Consider the following 14,220-nt stretch of genomic DNA (forward strand, 5'->3'; position numbering starts at 1 on the left):
TATTCATCTCATTTATATTATAAATAAATATATTTAACATATAAACATTTTTTTCTGAAATATATACATGCATGTGTGTGTATTTATATATACATAATAAATCTACACAGTACACACACATATTATGTAAACAAAAACTTTTATTTTGGATGTGATTAATCGTTTGACAGCACTAATACATACACAAATTAGATAGATGACAAATTAAATCAAAACAATTTTATTTACCTCTTTCAGCCACTTTTTTTTATTCCACCAATTGTGAACTGCATGCACAGGATTGTGGGATATCACCAGCAGTGAAGGACATCTGTGCTGTCATCTAAAACAGACCAGATGAAGACATCTCAATAGACAGGACAGACACAGATGCTCTGTATACTGCCTGAGAAGTGGTGTTTTTCAGTTTAAGACACTCTCTTTGGTGTTACTATTGAGTACTTGCTGTGCACTACTGTAACCTGACCTTTGACCTTTAGAAATGCAGTCTGTGTTTCATGCCCTTTGGTCAAGGAGTACACATGTGTATGTTTGTCTATAGGTGAATTTCGATTAGTCCTTTCATTGAGCGCTGCTGTAATTTCCTCAGATGTAGCCTGCTGACGTATGCAGAAGAAATCAGGCCTAAACCCCAGAGGGCCACGCTGACCCACACACCTCTGCGCATGCTAACACGTGCTGCGCAAGCACAAAACAACCAACATTCAAACACACACACACAAACAAAAAACACACAGGGAAGAAAAACTACTAATAAGATCTCAGATGTTTCTCCTCCTCAATAATATCAGAGATCTCAATACGAACTCAAACTTTTCTGATTAAATTCTCCCGAGGTCAAATGATCTGAGCTGCTATCTGCAACTATTGACTCATTTACATCAAGATATTTTAGGAAAAAATAAGCAAAAATGATTAATTTGCCTCTCTATTAAGTGTCCTGAGCTCTAAAGGAGCCACGTACAACTGACAAATACAACTGTTTGTTACAATAATTAATGTTAGCTCAGATTCATAAAATTATATCAGTGTTATTTTACTATCATTGAGATACTATTTTGGTTTATATTCAGAATTAGTTGCTTTATATTTTCTGTTTTCTTTGTCATTTAGTAATTTAAAAATGTAATTGCTAACACTTATTTTATTTCTAGAAATTGAAAAGTTTTTCTGTAATATATTTTCTTTTATTTCAACTTTATATTAACTACCCAAAAATTATTTTTAATAGTTTTAGTAAACAATAACAGCACTGTAACCACATTCACCATCATAACAGATCCAGCAGGATATAATGCGATGTAAACCTGCGGGTGTTTCTAAGGTGTTTTGATGGCCCAGTGTTCAGCTGCGGCTGACAGCAAAGACCCAATGAAGCCACACTCAGACATTTCCTACCCAGAATGCTTAACTCTCTTAAATATCTGATCTAACAGAGAGTTTATTCATATCAGTTCTGACTGGATGGGCCACATGACATTTGGATATTTGAGGAGAGCCATTTTATCATTCCCAGGATCGAGAAAATGGGAAACATGCAACGCAAATGTTAAAGCACATAAAAGACACAAAGCCTGGAGTTTTGCTGCTGTTTCTGAAAGCTTGAGATGACTTTAAAAGCAAACACTCACGGTTAAATGATAAATATAATATTTTGTATATTTATATATTGTATATATATATAACACATCTGAGTGAACTAAGCAATTTATACCAAGGAGGCAAGAGGAAGTAATAAGTATATATAATATACTGCATAATACCCATATATGTACGTTTGTATGTATATATATATATATATATATATATATATGTATATATATATATATATATATATATATATATGTGTGTGTGTGTGTGTGTGTGTATATATACATACACACATGTATATATATATATATATATATATATATATATATATATATATATATATATATAAAAAACTATTTTATTTGATCAGATGCGTCTATTTACAGCGATTTATACTAAAGAGGTAATAACACAAGAAGTGCTTAAACTAACTAAATAAATGAAATTAATCTTCACTCTTCTGAAAGCTTCAGCTGACTTAAAAGCTAACACTTGTGCTTCCCTCTGAATAAGCTGACGGTTAAAGGAGAAGGAGTGGGGAAATAAACAAGGGATTCATTAAAAGGTTTCTGAAAGGATAGTGTGTGATGAATGTGGCACTTTCTGAGAGCCGCTGCCTCTGTAATGATCCTCTACGGTCTGCGGCGTCACACTGTTTGCCCTGAACAACACGCTTCATACACACCGATCCTGACCTCTCACACTCCATATCTGCCCACACCCGCCAGAGCTTCATAATGACGTGCAATGGGAGCCATTTTTCTGCCGCCGGGAGTCACAGGATTATTTACATTATAGTTAATGAAGAGAGATCGGCTCATAAATAAATATACAAATTCAAGCGGGCTGAGAGGATAGAGCCGGTTCTGGAAACGCCTGTAATGGGAAACAGCAACACTTATAACAAACAAAAGTCTGACTGAAGAACATTAACGTGTGTTCCTGCTGGGTGTTTGGAGGCCAGCAGATGTCGGTCACTTGTGGAATTGAGGTCGTTTCTGTCTGCAATAAGGTTATTAACAGTTATTGTCGGACTTTCTTCTGAATCTGAAACAATTACAAGTGTTCATCGAGGACAGACACAGAAACGAAGCTAAACTTCACTCAGGAACAAGGATGAGGATCAGGTAGGTCGTTCATCACAATACCTGGAGAAAGCATCTGTTTGCATTCTTCTGGAAAAGGGCTGTTCTGGATGTACATGAGCTCTGGCAGAGAGTTTCAGATGAAGCAGCAGGGAAATTATGTCACGTCAACTTTCAAACACAGCAGACACTGCTAAAATGAAAAAAAAAAAAAAAAAAAAAAAAAAAAAAAAAAAAAAAAAAATCACACTGTTAGTCTCCAAAAAGACTGTTCACTGTGACACACATTTGGATAAAAGTTTGAATAAATAAATAAATTGGACAAAGTGACTTACAAACAAGAAATACAACCAATAACACAAGATGTGCTTAAATTAAATTAAGATATAAAAATATATAAGGAAATCTAACATACCAATTGAGATACACTGTAAAAAAATTACCGTGATTTTAACGGTAAAAACTGTGAAAATGCTACAGTTAAAACCTGTTAAATTGTTAACGGTAAGTTCCCCTAATATATATGGTGAAAAACTGTAATAGACATTTCAGACAATTTTACAGTGAAATACTGTTTTTGGAAGTGAAAAAGAATGTAATATTTAGAGGGAAAAACTGTAAATTGACATTCCCTGCGTTGCATGTGTAAATTGGATGCTTATTCTTTGAAATAACTATGTTTCATCTTAGTTGTTTCTTATCAGTTATGTTTATTAGGGTTGTATGTTACATCTAATGTTGTTAAATTAATGTTTATAGCATAGTTCAGTTTATTGAGTCTAACCATGGTGTTGTTTAGTGTTTGTGTGAATGACATTGTGCACCTTCTATATATGTTATTATTTAAATTCTGCTTGTGATGGGCTTTGGTTCATCATGTGACTTTCATCACCACCTGCCATTTTTCGGTTATCAGTGTATTTCAAAGGTACAAAACAGATTTCAGTACTTCAGTAGGTTGGTATATTAACATTATATCAGTTAATGAAATTACGGTATTTAACTGTAAATTTAATTTTAAACTGTAAAACCTAAAATGTTGCTATCATATTTTTCACGGTAGAATTCCGGCAACCACAGCTGCCCCGTTTTTCACTGTAAATTTTACGGATTTTTCAAAGAATTACATAATATTTTATAAATAATTTCAGACAATAATTATACAATGTGTTCAAGTTCATATTTAAAGACAGCAGACAGAGAAAAGGGCTTCAAAAATATTTTATTTTATATTTTATACATAAATTGAGATAAACAAAATAAAGAAATTTTAAATTGAGTGAAAACATTCAATTGAGACCAATATATTTTTTTTATTATTATATATTTATTACATATTAATATTAAAACACACACACACACACACATAGATACCACACACACACACACACACACATATATTTTACACTTTTCACTGTAAAAAAAAAAAAAACGTAAAATTTACAGTGAAAAACTGGCAGCTGTGGTTGCTGGAATCAACCACATCTTTATTTAGAAGAGCAGCTTTATTTAGAAGGGCAGTTTGACTGCAGTTTAAATTATTTAAATTATGTATTTAATTATGAGTATCTTCCCAAGCTTTCCCGGTGCAGCAGCTTGTCCCTGTCCTAAAATCCTCCTCCGGTGATTCGCCGGTCACTGGGACAAGAGTGACAGAGAACCTGTATCAGAAAGAAACGTCCTATCTGCAGGTTCAGTGGTGCGTGTCTGAAATTCACTACAGAGGAGATTAGAGTCAGTGCTAATGAAACCACCAAACGCCAGTCTACATTCATTACATTCAGTGAAACAGCAGATGAACAAACAGTGTCTGAGGAAGGAGTGAGACGGACAGGCAGACAGACAGGCAAACAGACAGACAGACAGACAGAGAGACGGACAGACTGACGGACAGATAGACAGACGGATAAACAGACTGACAGACAGACAGACAGACGAACGGACAGACAGACAGACAGAGAGACGGACAGACAGACAGACGTACGGACAGACAGACAGACAGAGAGACGGACAGACTGACTGACAGACAGACAGACAGACAGACAGACGAACGGACAGACAGACAGAGACGGACAGACAGACAGACAGACGTACGGACAGACAGACGGACAGACAGATGGACAGACAGACAGACGTACGGACAGACAGAGAGACAGACAGACAGACGGATAAACAGACTGACAGACAGACAGACAGACAGACAGACGTACGTACGGACAGACAGACAGACAGACAGACTGACGGACAGATAGACAGACGGATAAACAGACTGACTGACAGACAGTCAGAGAGACGGATGGACAGACAGACAGACAGACGTACGGACAGACAGACAGACAGACTAACAGACAGACAGACAGACTGACAGAGAGACGGACAGATAGACAGACGGATAAACAGACTGACTGACAGACAGTCAGAGAGACGGATGGACAGACAGACAGACAGACAGACAGACAGACGTACGGACAGAGACAGACAGACTAACAGACGGACAGACAGACTGACAGAGAGACGGACAGATAGACAGACGGATAAACAGACTGACTGACAGACAGACGAACGGACTGACAGACAGACAGATGGACAGACTGACGGACAGATAGACAGACGGATAAACAGACTGACTGACAGACAGTCAGAGAGACGGATGGACAGACAGACAGACAGACAGACGTACGGACAGACAGACAGACAGACTAACAGACGGACAGACAGACTGACAGAGAGACGGACAGATAGACAGACGGATAAACAGACTGACAGACAGACAGACGAACGGACTGACAGACAGACAGATGGACAGACACCTGTGCTCCAGTGTAAACAATAAATATGTGTTTGACCTCCTGATGTACAGGACAGCAGCCTCATATTCTCTATTCCAGAGAACTGCTGCTTGCAAGCTGTTTTACATAATTACGAGTGAAGCAGGATATTAAATAAAAATATTTAGGGCAGGGTTTTTTAACCACTGAAACTGATTGGATTGCTGAAAAAGGGTATTTTAAACCAAATTAAGAAGGTTTTTTACCTATTGATTAACATTACATTTTGATTCAGGAGTCTCTGGAATAATGTGCATCTAGAAAGTGATTTAAGCAAATTGCATAAGTTTTAATTACACAAGGAAGCCATCTAAAGAGTATAGCAAACTGCTGAAACAATGCGATTTAAAGTCGTTTTCAATGGCTTTTCAATATCCTGTTACAGCGTTCAACAAAATTGGAAAAAAGTTTGTGCTATTTTACGCAAATGAGTTTAAAATCACTATAAAGTCACACTACATTTAAATGCAAATGCAGCTTTATGCTAATGAGCAGTTATGCAATGCTTAAAATCTTCAAATCAACTTTTACACATTGCAATGCTGATAAATATAATTTGCAATGAAAATGGCTTTTTAAATTAGGGGAGGGGAATTTAAAAAACATGTATTTTCACAGGGGTCAATGATGTTGTTTTTTTGTTTTGTTTTGTTTTTTTGCCATCTCTGTACAAAGGACAAAAAGAAGGAAATAACTTATTTCTTTAAATAAATAAAAAATAAGAATAATACATTTCATGAACCTGTTTTTTTAATAAATAATAAAAAAAGCTAAGAATAATAATAATAAAATCATGATTTAAATTATAAAATTAAATTTAATAAATATATTATTATTTATTGTACTGCAAAATAAAAATCATATAATAATAAAATTATAATGATAATAAAATAAACCTCAATGTATTTTTCTTTATTATTATTTATTAAACTCTTTATACATTTATAGATTTTAGTTTTTTTTGCAATATAAAATAAAAACAATATATTACTATTATCATTATAATCCTCAATATTTTTTTATTAATAATCATCATAAAATATTATTTTATTTTAATTAAATTCTAAAAATTTAAACATCAATAAATATTATTAATTATTGTACCGTAAAATAGTATTTAATAATATTAATAATATAAATAATACAAATACAAAACTTAATAATAATAATACAATTATTTTCATCAAAATAATTATTATATTATATTAATACATTATTTAAACACTTTGCGAAAGATTTTTAAATAATTATTTGTATACTTTTGGAGCTTTGGTGTTGCGGACTTTGCATTTAAAAAATATTATTTAAATTATAAAATATTAAACATATTTATTACTTTACTGTCAAAGAATATTATTATTATTATTAAAATGGTTTGTCCGGTAGTAGAAATGCCCGCCATGACTGTAGCACTGAAGTCTCAGTAAGTCTGTGTCTGTCCCTCTGTTGGGCTGTGCTCCAGATGTTGGTCAGGCTGTCCTGTGCGCTTCATCTTTCTCCAGCTGACACAGAGTGAGTATGACAGACTCCTGGCCCCAACCGGGCCTCTGCTCAACCTCTGCTCTCCGCACCAGATGGTAACACGTGTTCGGCTTTAGCGTTTGGCCTTCGGTCCTACTTCTGACCCTACCGCGATTGGTCTGGAACCGTGATACGTCTCGCGCTGAGAGCAGATCATTGTGGCATAACACAGCAGAGACGATGGAGCGCTGGGAGAAATAATGATAAAAACTGATTATAAGTCTATTACGGCCACTCTGCGGGGTTGCAAGCCGAGCCGGGGAAGTGGAATCCTATTATCTAAGATGTCTGGATAATGGATTTTGCGTGAGGGGCTTTTTCTGGCACGGGGTATTGAGTGTTAGGAATGTTATCTTCATGAAGCCTGTAATGATACCTGTGGGCTGGGCAATATGGGAGGAAGAAACTCATCGACTTCTGCATCGCTCAGCGTCTTGACTTTCTGTCACTCTCTCTGGATTCTCGCTCTCCTCACCTGCTGTTATAAAAAGAGCGCTATTGTCAACATCATTTCGGCGTTGCTTAGCCAACAATTTTAGTTCTTGCAAATGAATGTGATCGCAGATTACCAACAGAAACAGGTACAAAACAGGTGAGAGTGTGACACAGATGTCAGATGTCTTGACTGTTTAATATCAAGCACGCAAGCTCCAAAAAGTTAGTTTCAAACTGATTTGAAACACTTTATGAACAGTAGGAGAAACACAAATAGTGCTAAGCTACAGATGCAATACTTTTTTTTTTTAAAGAATGTAGCATTGCATCACTTGCTCACCAATGAATCCTCTGCAGTGAATGGGTGCCGTCAGAATGAGAGTCCAAACAGCTGATATAAAAACATCACAATAATCGAGGGGTGTGGATTATTGGAGGGGTGTGGATTATTGTGATGTTTTTATCAGCTGTTTGGACTCTCATTCTGACGGCACCCATTCACTGCAGAGCATCCATTGCAAAGCAAGTGATCTAAAGAAATCGAAAGAAAACTGGTTTCTGTACAATTTGTATCAAATCTCATACTACACATTAAATCTTTGATCAGATTTTCAAATGCTATGGTCAGTTGTGTATAGTCCACCAGTACCATCAGAGCATTTATCAACAGGTAAACCCACTACAATCAAAAAGCAAGGCATTAGACGGCAGTATAATCATGCTGTCGACCTTTAACAACAGTCTTCACATCAAGAGAGGGCCAGTGATGCTTTAAAATGCGTCTGTGAGAAGTGTTTGCAGCACTCACATCTCCTTGTGTCACTCTTTTAGAGTAACTAACACAGCAACTTGACTGTGTAAGTCATTACCTGCCGTCTTTGGTCTCTGGCCAATACATTAAATCTAAATTACACGTCTGCAGTCTGAAGGATTCCCGCAGTGAGCTGCCAGTAAACAAACAAAGAAGCCTCGCTGTTCGGTTACTGGCGTTCACACACTCGCCTAAAAACACAGTCTGACCTGTATTTTTGTCTAATTTCCCAGTTAAATGATCTGATAATCATATAAACTGGAAAAATTACTTTTGAAGCAGTTTATTGCGTGAGATATTATGACATTCATAATTGAATTGAGAAAGCCGTTTTAATTTCAGCTTCAGTTCATGAATTTTAATTGAGGTAGAAAACGCTAAAATTGAATATAAGGAAACAGAATTAAGATAAATTGAAATGTCAAGAAATGTGATTATTTTTTAACTAGAAAAGCAAAAACTGTCAAATTTAAATGTTGGCTTTTGTTAGAAAACAGTTTAAAGTGCCTTAAAGTTGGTCTTGCTTGTAAGTATAAGAGTATGATGTATCAATATATATATATATATATATAAATACTAGGGCTATTAAACCATTAATTGCAATTAAATGCATCCATAATAAAAGTTTGTGTACTGTGTATATTTATTATGTATACATAATAAATACAAATATTTATATATGTATATCTATATTTATATATAGGAATACACACACATGCATGTATATTTTTAAGAAATTTTTTATAATTATATATAAATATAAATACTGTATATATATATATATATATATATATATATACACACACACACATGTATGTATTTATATATACATAATACATATACACAGTACACACACATATACTATGTAAACAGGATTTTGTTGTTGTTTATTCGATTAATCGCAATTAATCGTTTGACAGCACTAAAAATCATTAAAAAAGTCAAAAAACACTGTTTCACTGATTAAAAAGAGGTTAAGTTGTAAGTAAAACGGATTATTGTAGTACATTTTACAAGAAAATAATATAGTTTTCTACATCAAAATTTCACTTTTAATTCAATGTTTTTTTTCTTTGTAGCCTACTTGCTTGTGAAATTTACAATGAAGAATTACAAGTGTGCAGGCTGAAGGACTCCAACAGCAAACTGCCAGTAAACAAAGAGGCCTTTACTCTATTTACACACTCAGCTAAAAGCACAAGGCTTGACCTGTAATTGACAAGCGCTTCAGTCAGCACAGTGTTGAACTTGAGGCTGTTCGTTCTGCAGCTATGTTCTAATATCTCCTTCCATTACTGAGGCCACAGCGAGTCACAGACATCGAACACGCTCTACATGCGTGCCGTTCCGTGTCACTGGCTCCGTACAGAGGTTTATGGCTTGCGCTCATACATAAATGCATGCTCTAAGAAATGGGACACATTTAAAACATTTGCCTCTGGTCTGGCATGCCTTACAGGGGACCCCAACGCCCTGACGGGATACAAGCTGCGCGAGCATCATTGCTTTCATTACAGGCAGTTTGCATCATGCTCCGAGGCCACGTGGCGTCCCGTAATGCCCTGCGTTGGTGTCTCAATTCAATTAAATGAGTCTCGCTACTTTTTTAAGGTGTGCAACACTGGCCGGGAAGCGTGCACAAAGCGAGCATGACATTCAAAACTTGTGTCAGGTCTGGATAACTCATACTGATGTGACTCAGTTTTTGTCAGTTTAGAAAGTTTAGCTGAGGACAAAACAGAGATTGAGTTGATAGATCGTGTTGTAAAACCTAGCGAGTGACCTACATAGACAGCATTTTACATTTACTCTTATGCATTTAGCATATACTTTTATCCAAAGTGACTTACATTGCATTCAGGGTTTACATTTGATTGCATTCTGCAGGAATGAAGTTGGAATTAACATATATCATACCGCATGATCCAGAAACCAGGCCACTTGTAAAGCATTTTATTGCATATGATATTATGACATTCAGAATTGAATGGAGAAACCTTTTTAAACTTCAGCTGAGGTAGCAAACTCAAATTCAGTGTAAGGAAGTGGAATTAAAATGAACTGAAATTTAAAGAAATTGAAAACATATTTAAAATACAATTTATGAAAACACGTAGCATCTTATCAGTTTATAATATATATCAAATATAACATTCAGAATTGCATTGAGAATTACTTTTAATGTAATTTTGCTTTTTGAAGTTGGAAGGTTTTCAAACTTTCATGATAATTTTACATAAATCGTACTTTTAATACAAGTGTATTTTGTTTTGTAAGTATAAACAAGTGGAAAATCTGTAGGTACAGTAGGATGTATTTATAAATGTCAGTCCTATGTCGTGTGTCATGTGTTCCCACCTCATGTTTCCATATTTGGTTCGTTTCCTCTCCTTGTTCTATGTGATTATTAGTTATTAAATGAGTGTGATTTGGGCAGAGTTGTCTATTTAGAGTGTTACAAATCACGTCCTCATTTTTGGATATTTAGCATGTTGCCTTAGAATTTAGACAGCAAGGAAGCTCAGCAGGTTTTGAATCTAAGTGAATAAGAGACCCAGATGCATGCTGGGAAGAGCGCTGGCGTGCTCAGAAAGCTCATTACAGATTTCGAGGAGCTCAGGGGGCCTAATTAACACCAGCTCATTTCCTACCTGTGCCCAAAAACACTGGGCTGTCGTTTTTCATTATTAATTCTCTATCAGCGGCTGACCGTCAGTCAGGCCAGAATCACAGATCTCTAGGCTTTGTCAATTAACCGGGTCATGGGCATGAATATTAATCCTCACCTCAGTCATTTGGGTACCTGGCGTCAACCCCTTCAGACAGGGCAGCTTTCTCCGGAGGACCCCAAAGCTCTCGTCGCAAATGACCTTTAACCCTCTGCTTCATTCCCGTACGCTTTAGCGAGTCCCCGAGCGAACCGCCACAAAACCTTGCGAGATGGACGGCTCACGTGATTTGTCCAGCCGGGCTGATTTCACTTAAAACCTTTCACGGACGCAGAAGAGTTTTGAATTAATTCATGTGCTCCCTGGGAATCGAACCCATGACCTTAAAGTTGCTAGCATCATGCTTTTACTTTTAAGTTATTTTAACATTATTCTGCCTTCTAAGAAGCCGAGTTTTAAAGCAACATGTAAGGCAATCCCAGAATGCACCGCAACAAACATTCACAAACATTTCATTAACACTGCAGAAAATCGGATACTCTATTTATTTTTGCCCAATGTTTCGTTAAAAAATCCTTTAAACCAGAAAAATCTTTTAAATTAAGGGTGCAAAAGTCTAATTTGAAATGGAAGCAGAATTAAAATGAATGTAACTATACTTTTCTTAACTAGAAAAATAACATTTGTCAACTTTAAATGTTTTTTGAAAGTTTATAGAAAGCTTAAAAGGCCTTAAACGTTTGAAGGTTTATAGGCTTCAAACTTTCAAAAATGATTCCTCATAGATTACTCTGGTATAAATAAAAAATCAAACTACAATGCATGAAAACACATTGAAATTTATCGGTTTATTGATTACGAAATTCAAAACTTAATTGAAAAGGATTTTTAAATTTCAAGTCCGTTCGTGAATTTTCATTTCAATAGAACAATCAAATTTGAATGTAGGGAAGTAGAATTAAAATAAATTGAATTTCAAAGAAATGTAACAATTTTAACTAGAAAAGCTCAATTTGTTGGCTTTTTTGAAAGTAAAATGTTTTTTTAAAAGGCCTTAAAGTTTGAAGTTTCAAAATTATTTTTCAAATTGTACCTTTAATACAAGTTTAATTTGTTGTAGCTTGTAAGTATAAAATCTGCAGGTGCAGTAAAACAAAATACATATTCAAAATACAATTTGCGAAAAACAACACCATTGTATTATTTTTTTTCATTATGACATTAAAAATTAAACAGAAAGATCTTTTTAAATTTCAAATGAGTTCCAATCAGAGGTAGAGAAATCACATTTGAGAGCAAGAAAGTAGAATTAAAATAAATAAAAAGTTAATTTGTAACCATAATTTGAACATAATTTAAGAAAAAAAATTGATCAACATGAAATGCTGGCTTTATCCTTGATTGAAAATTTAAGAATAAAAAAAAAACAAAAGGTCTTCAAGTTTGAAGGTTTATAAGTTGAAACATTCAAAATGATTATTTATAAACTGCATCTTTAAAACAACTATATTTTTTGTCTGGCTTGTAAATATAAACAAGTAAAAAATCTACAGGCGCACTAAGACAAAATGAATTTTAAATTTCAAATTAGTTGCTGAATTTGAGCTCAAAATTAAACTCATTTATACATTTTAACTAGAAAAGCTAAACATTTTGACATTCAGATTCAGAACTGTACGTCTTACATTTCAATTCAGTGCCTAAATTTAAGGTAGCAACCTTTAATTTGGATGAAAGGAATTAAAATAATAGAATTTTAAAGAAATTAATGTAACTATAATCTTTACCTCGGAAAGCACAAATTGTTGGTTTACAAAGCCATGTTTGAAAGTTAAAAGAAGAATTCAAATGTTCAAAATGAGTTTTCATGAATTGTATTTTCGGTACACAAAGTGCTGACCTTTAACCCCTAAAAAGTTCTCCTGCAAACACAGAACACAAACTAAAGTTTTCTTCCCAACTCGCAACAGTTCCAGGAAATTTATAGATTTCCACTCACATCGGGGGTTTCGTTTCTTTGCCTCGCTGCTTAAACCTGCCGGTATGCATTAAACATGGAATTGGCAGAGGGAATGATGGGATACTTTGTTCCATGGGTGCTGTGAGTCTTTCATTACCTGAGCTGTGAGAAATCTAATCGACAGCCCCTCCGTCTCGACGGGCGCCCATCCATTCACCGCCCCGCTGCTCCGGCTGAATGCGACCCCCGGTAGGCCGTTCTCTCCTCCATTCTTGGCTTCATTCGCTCTGTTTCCTTCTCTCCTGGCCTTTGGCGGGTCCATTGAGTTCCCAGCTGCCCTTTAGAGTAGTTCTCCATCTCTTTCACTCCTCGTGCATCTCTCGCTGCTCTTGCTGTGCTTTCCGTGACCTTGCTGTACAGCGAGATGCTCCTAGGAAAAAAGACACCCACCCTGCATTGCAGCCGCTGCCATAATGACCACAGAGGGAAAAAGACAGACTGGTTAAAGCCTAGTGCACACTATAGCTTTCATGTTTTAAAGGAATAATAACTAAAAATTTGCTGAAAATGTACTTGCCCTCAGGCCATGCAAGATGTAGATGGGTTTGTTTCTTCATCAGATTTAGAGAAATGTAGCATTACATCACTTGCTCACCAATGGATGCTCAGCAGTGAATGGGTGCCGTCAGAATGAGAGTCCAAACAGCTGATAAAAACATCACAATAATCCACACCACTCCAGTCCATCAGTTAATGTCTCGTGAAGCAAAAAACTGTGCGTTTGTAAGAAACAAATCCAGCATTAAGATGTTTTTAACTTTAAATCGTCAATTCTGGGGAAAACATAAGTCCATAATCCATAACAACACTTCCTCCAGTGAAAAAGTCCATCTCCTGTTTTCCTTTCACATCAAAACGTCCTAACATATTTGTTTAGAATCGTTTGGCTTGTAAATTGTGTTCGATCTGTGCATATTTCTCTCCTGATTCAGACCAATTACTGTTTTACTGGAGGAAGCAATACTACTGATAGAGGACTCATATTTTAGCCAGAAGCAATTTGAAGTAAAATAAAAATAATAATTAAAAAAAAGGTTAATTATGGACTGTTTCTTGGAAATACACAGCTTTTCATTTTCCTTTAACTGATGGACTGGAGTGGTGTGGATTACTTGTGGATTATTGTGATGTTTTTATCAGCTGTTTGGACTCTCATTCTGACGGCACCCATTCACTGCAGAGGATTCATTGCTGAGCAAGTGATGAAAACATAAAGGTTCCAAAAGGAGGTTTTCAGTGATGCAATAGAAGAACCATTTTG

This window comes from Barbus barbus, assembly GCF_936440315.1.
Source record: "Barbus barbus genome assembly, chromosome: 19".
Taxonomy (NCBI): Eukaryota; Metazoa; Chordata; class Actinopteri; order Cypriniformes; family Cyprinidae; genus Barbus; species Barbus barbus.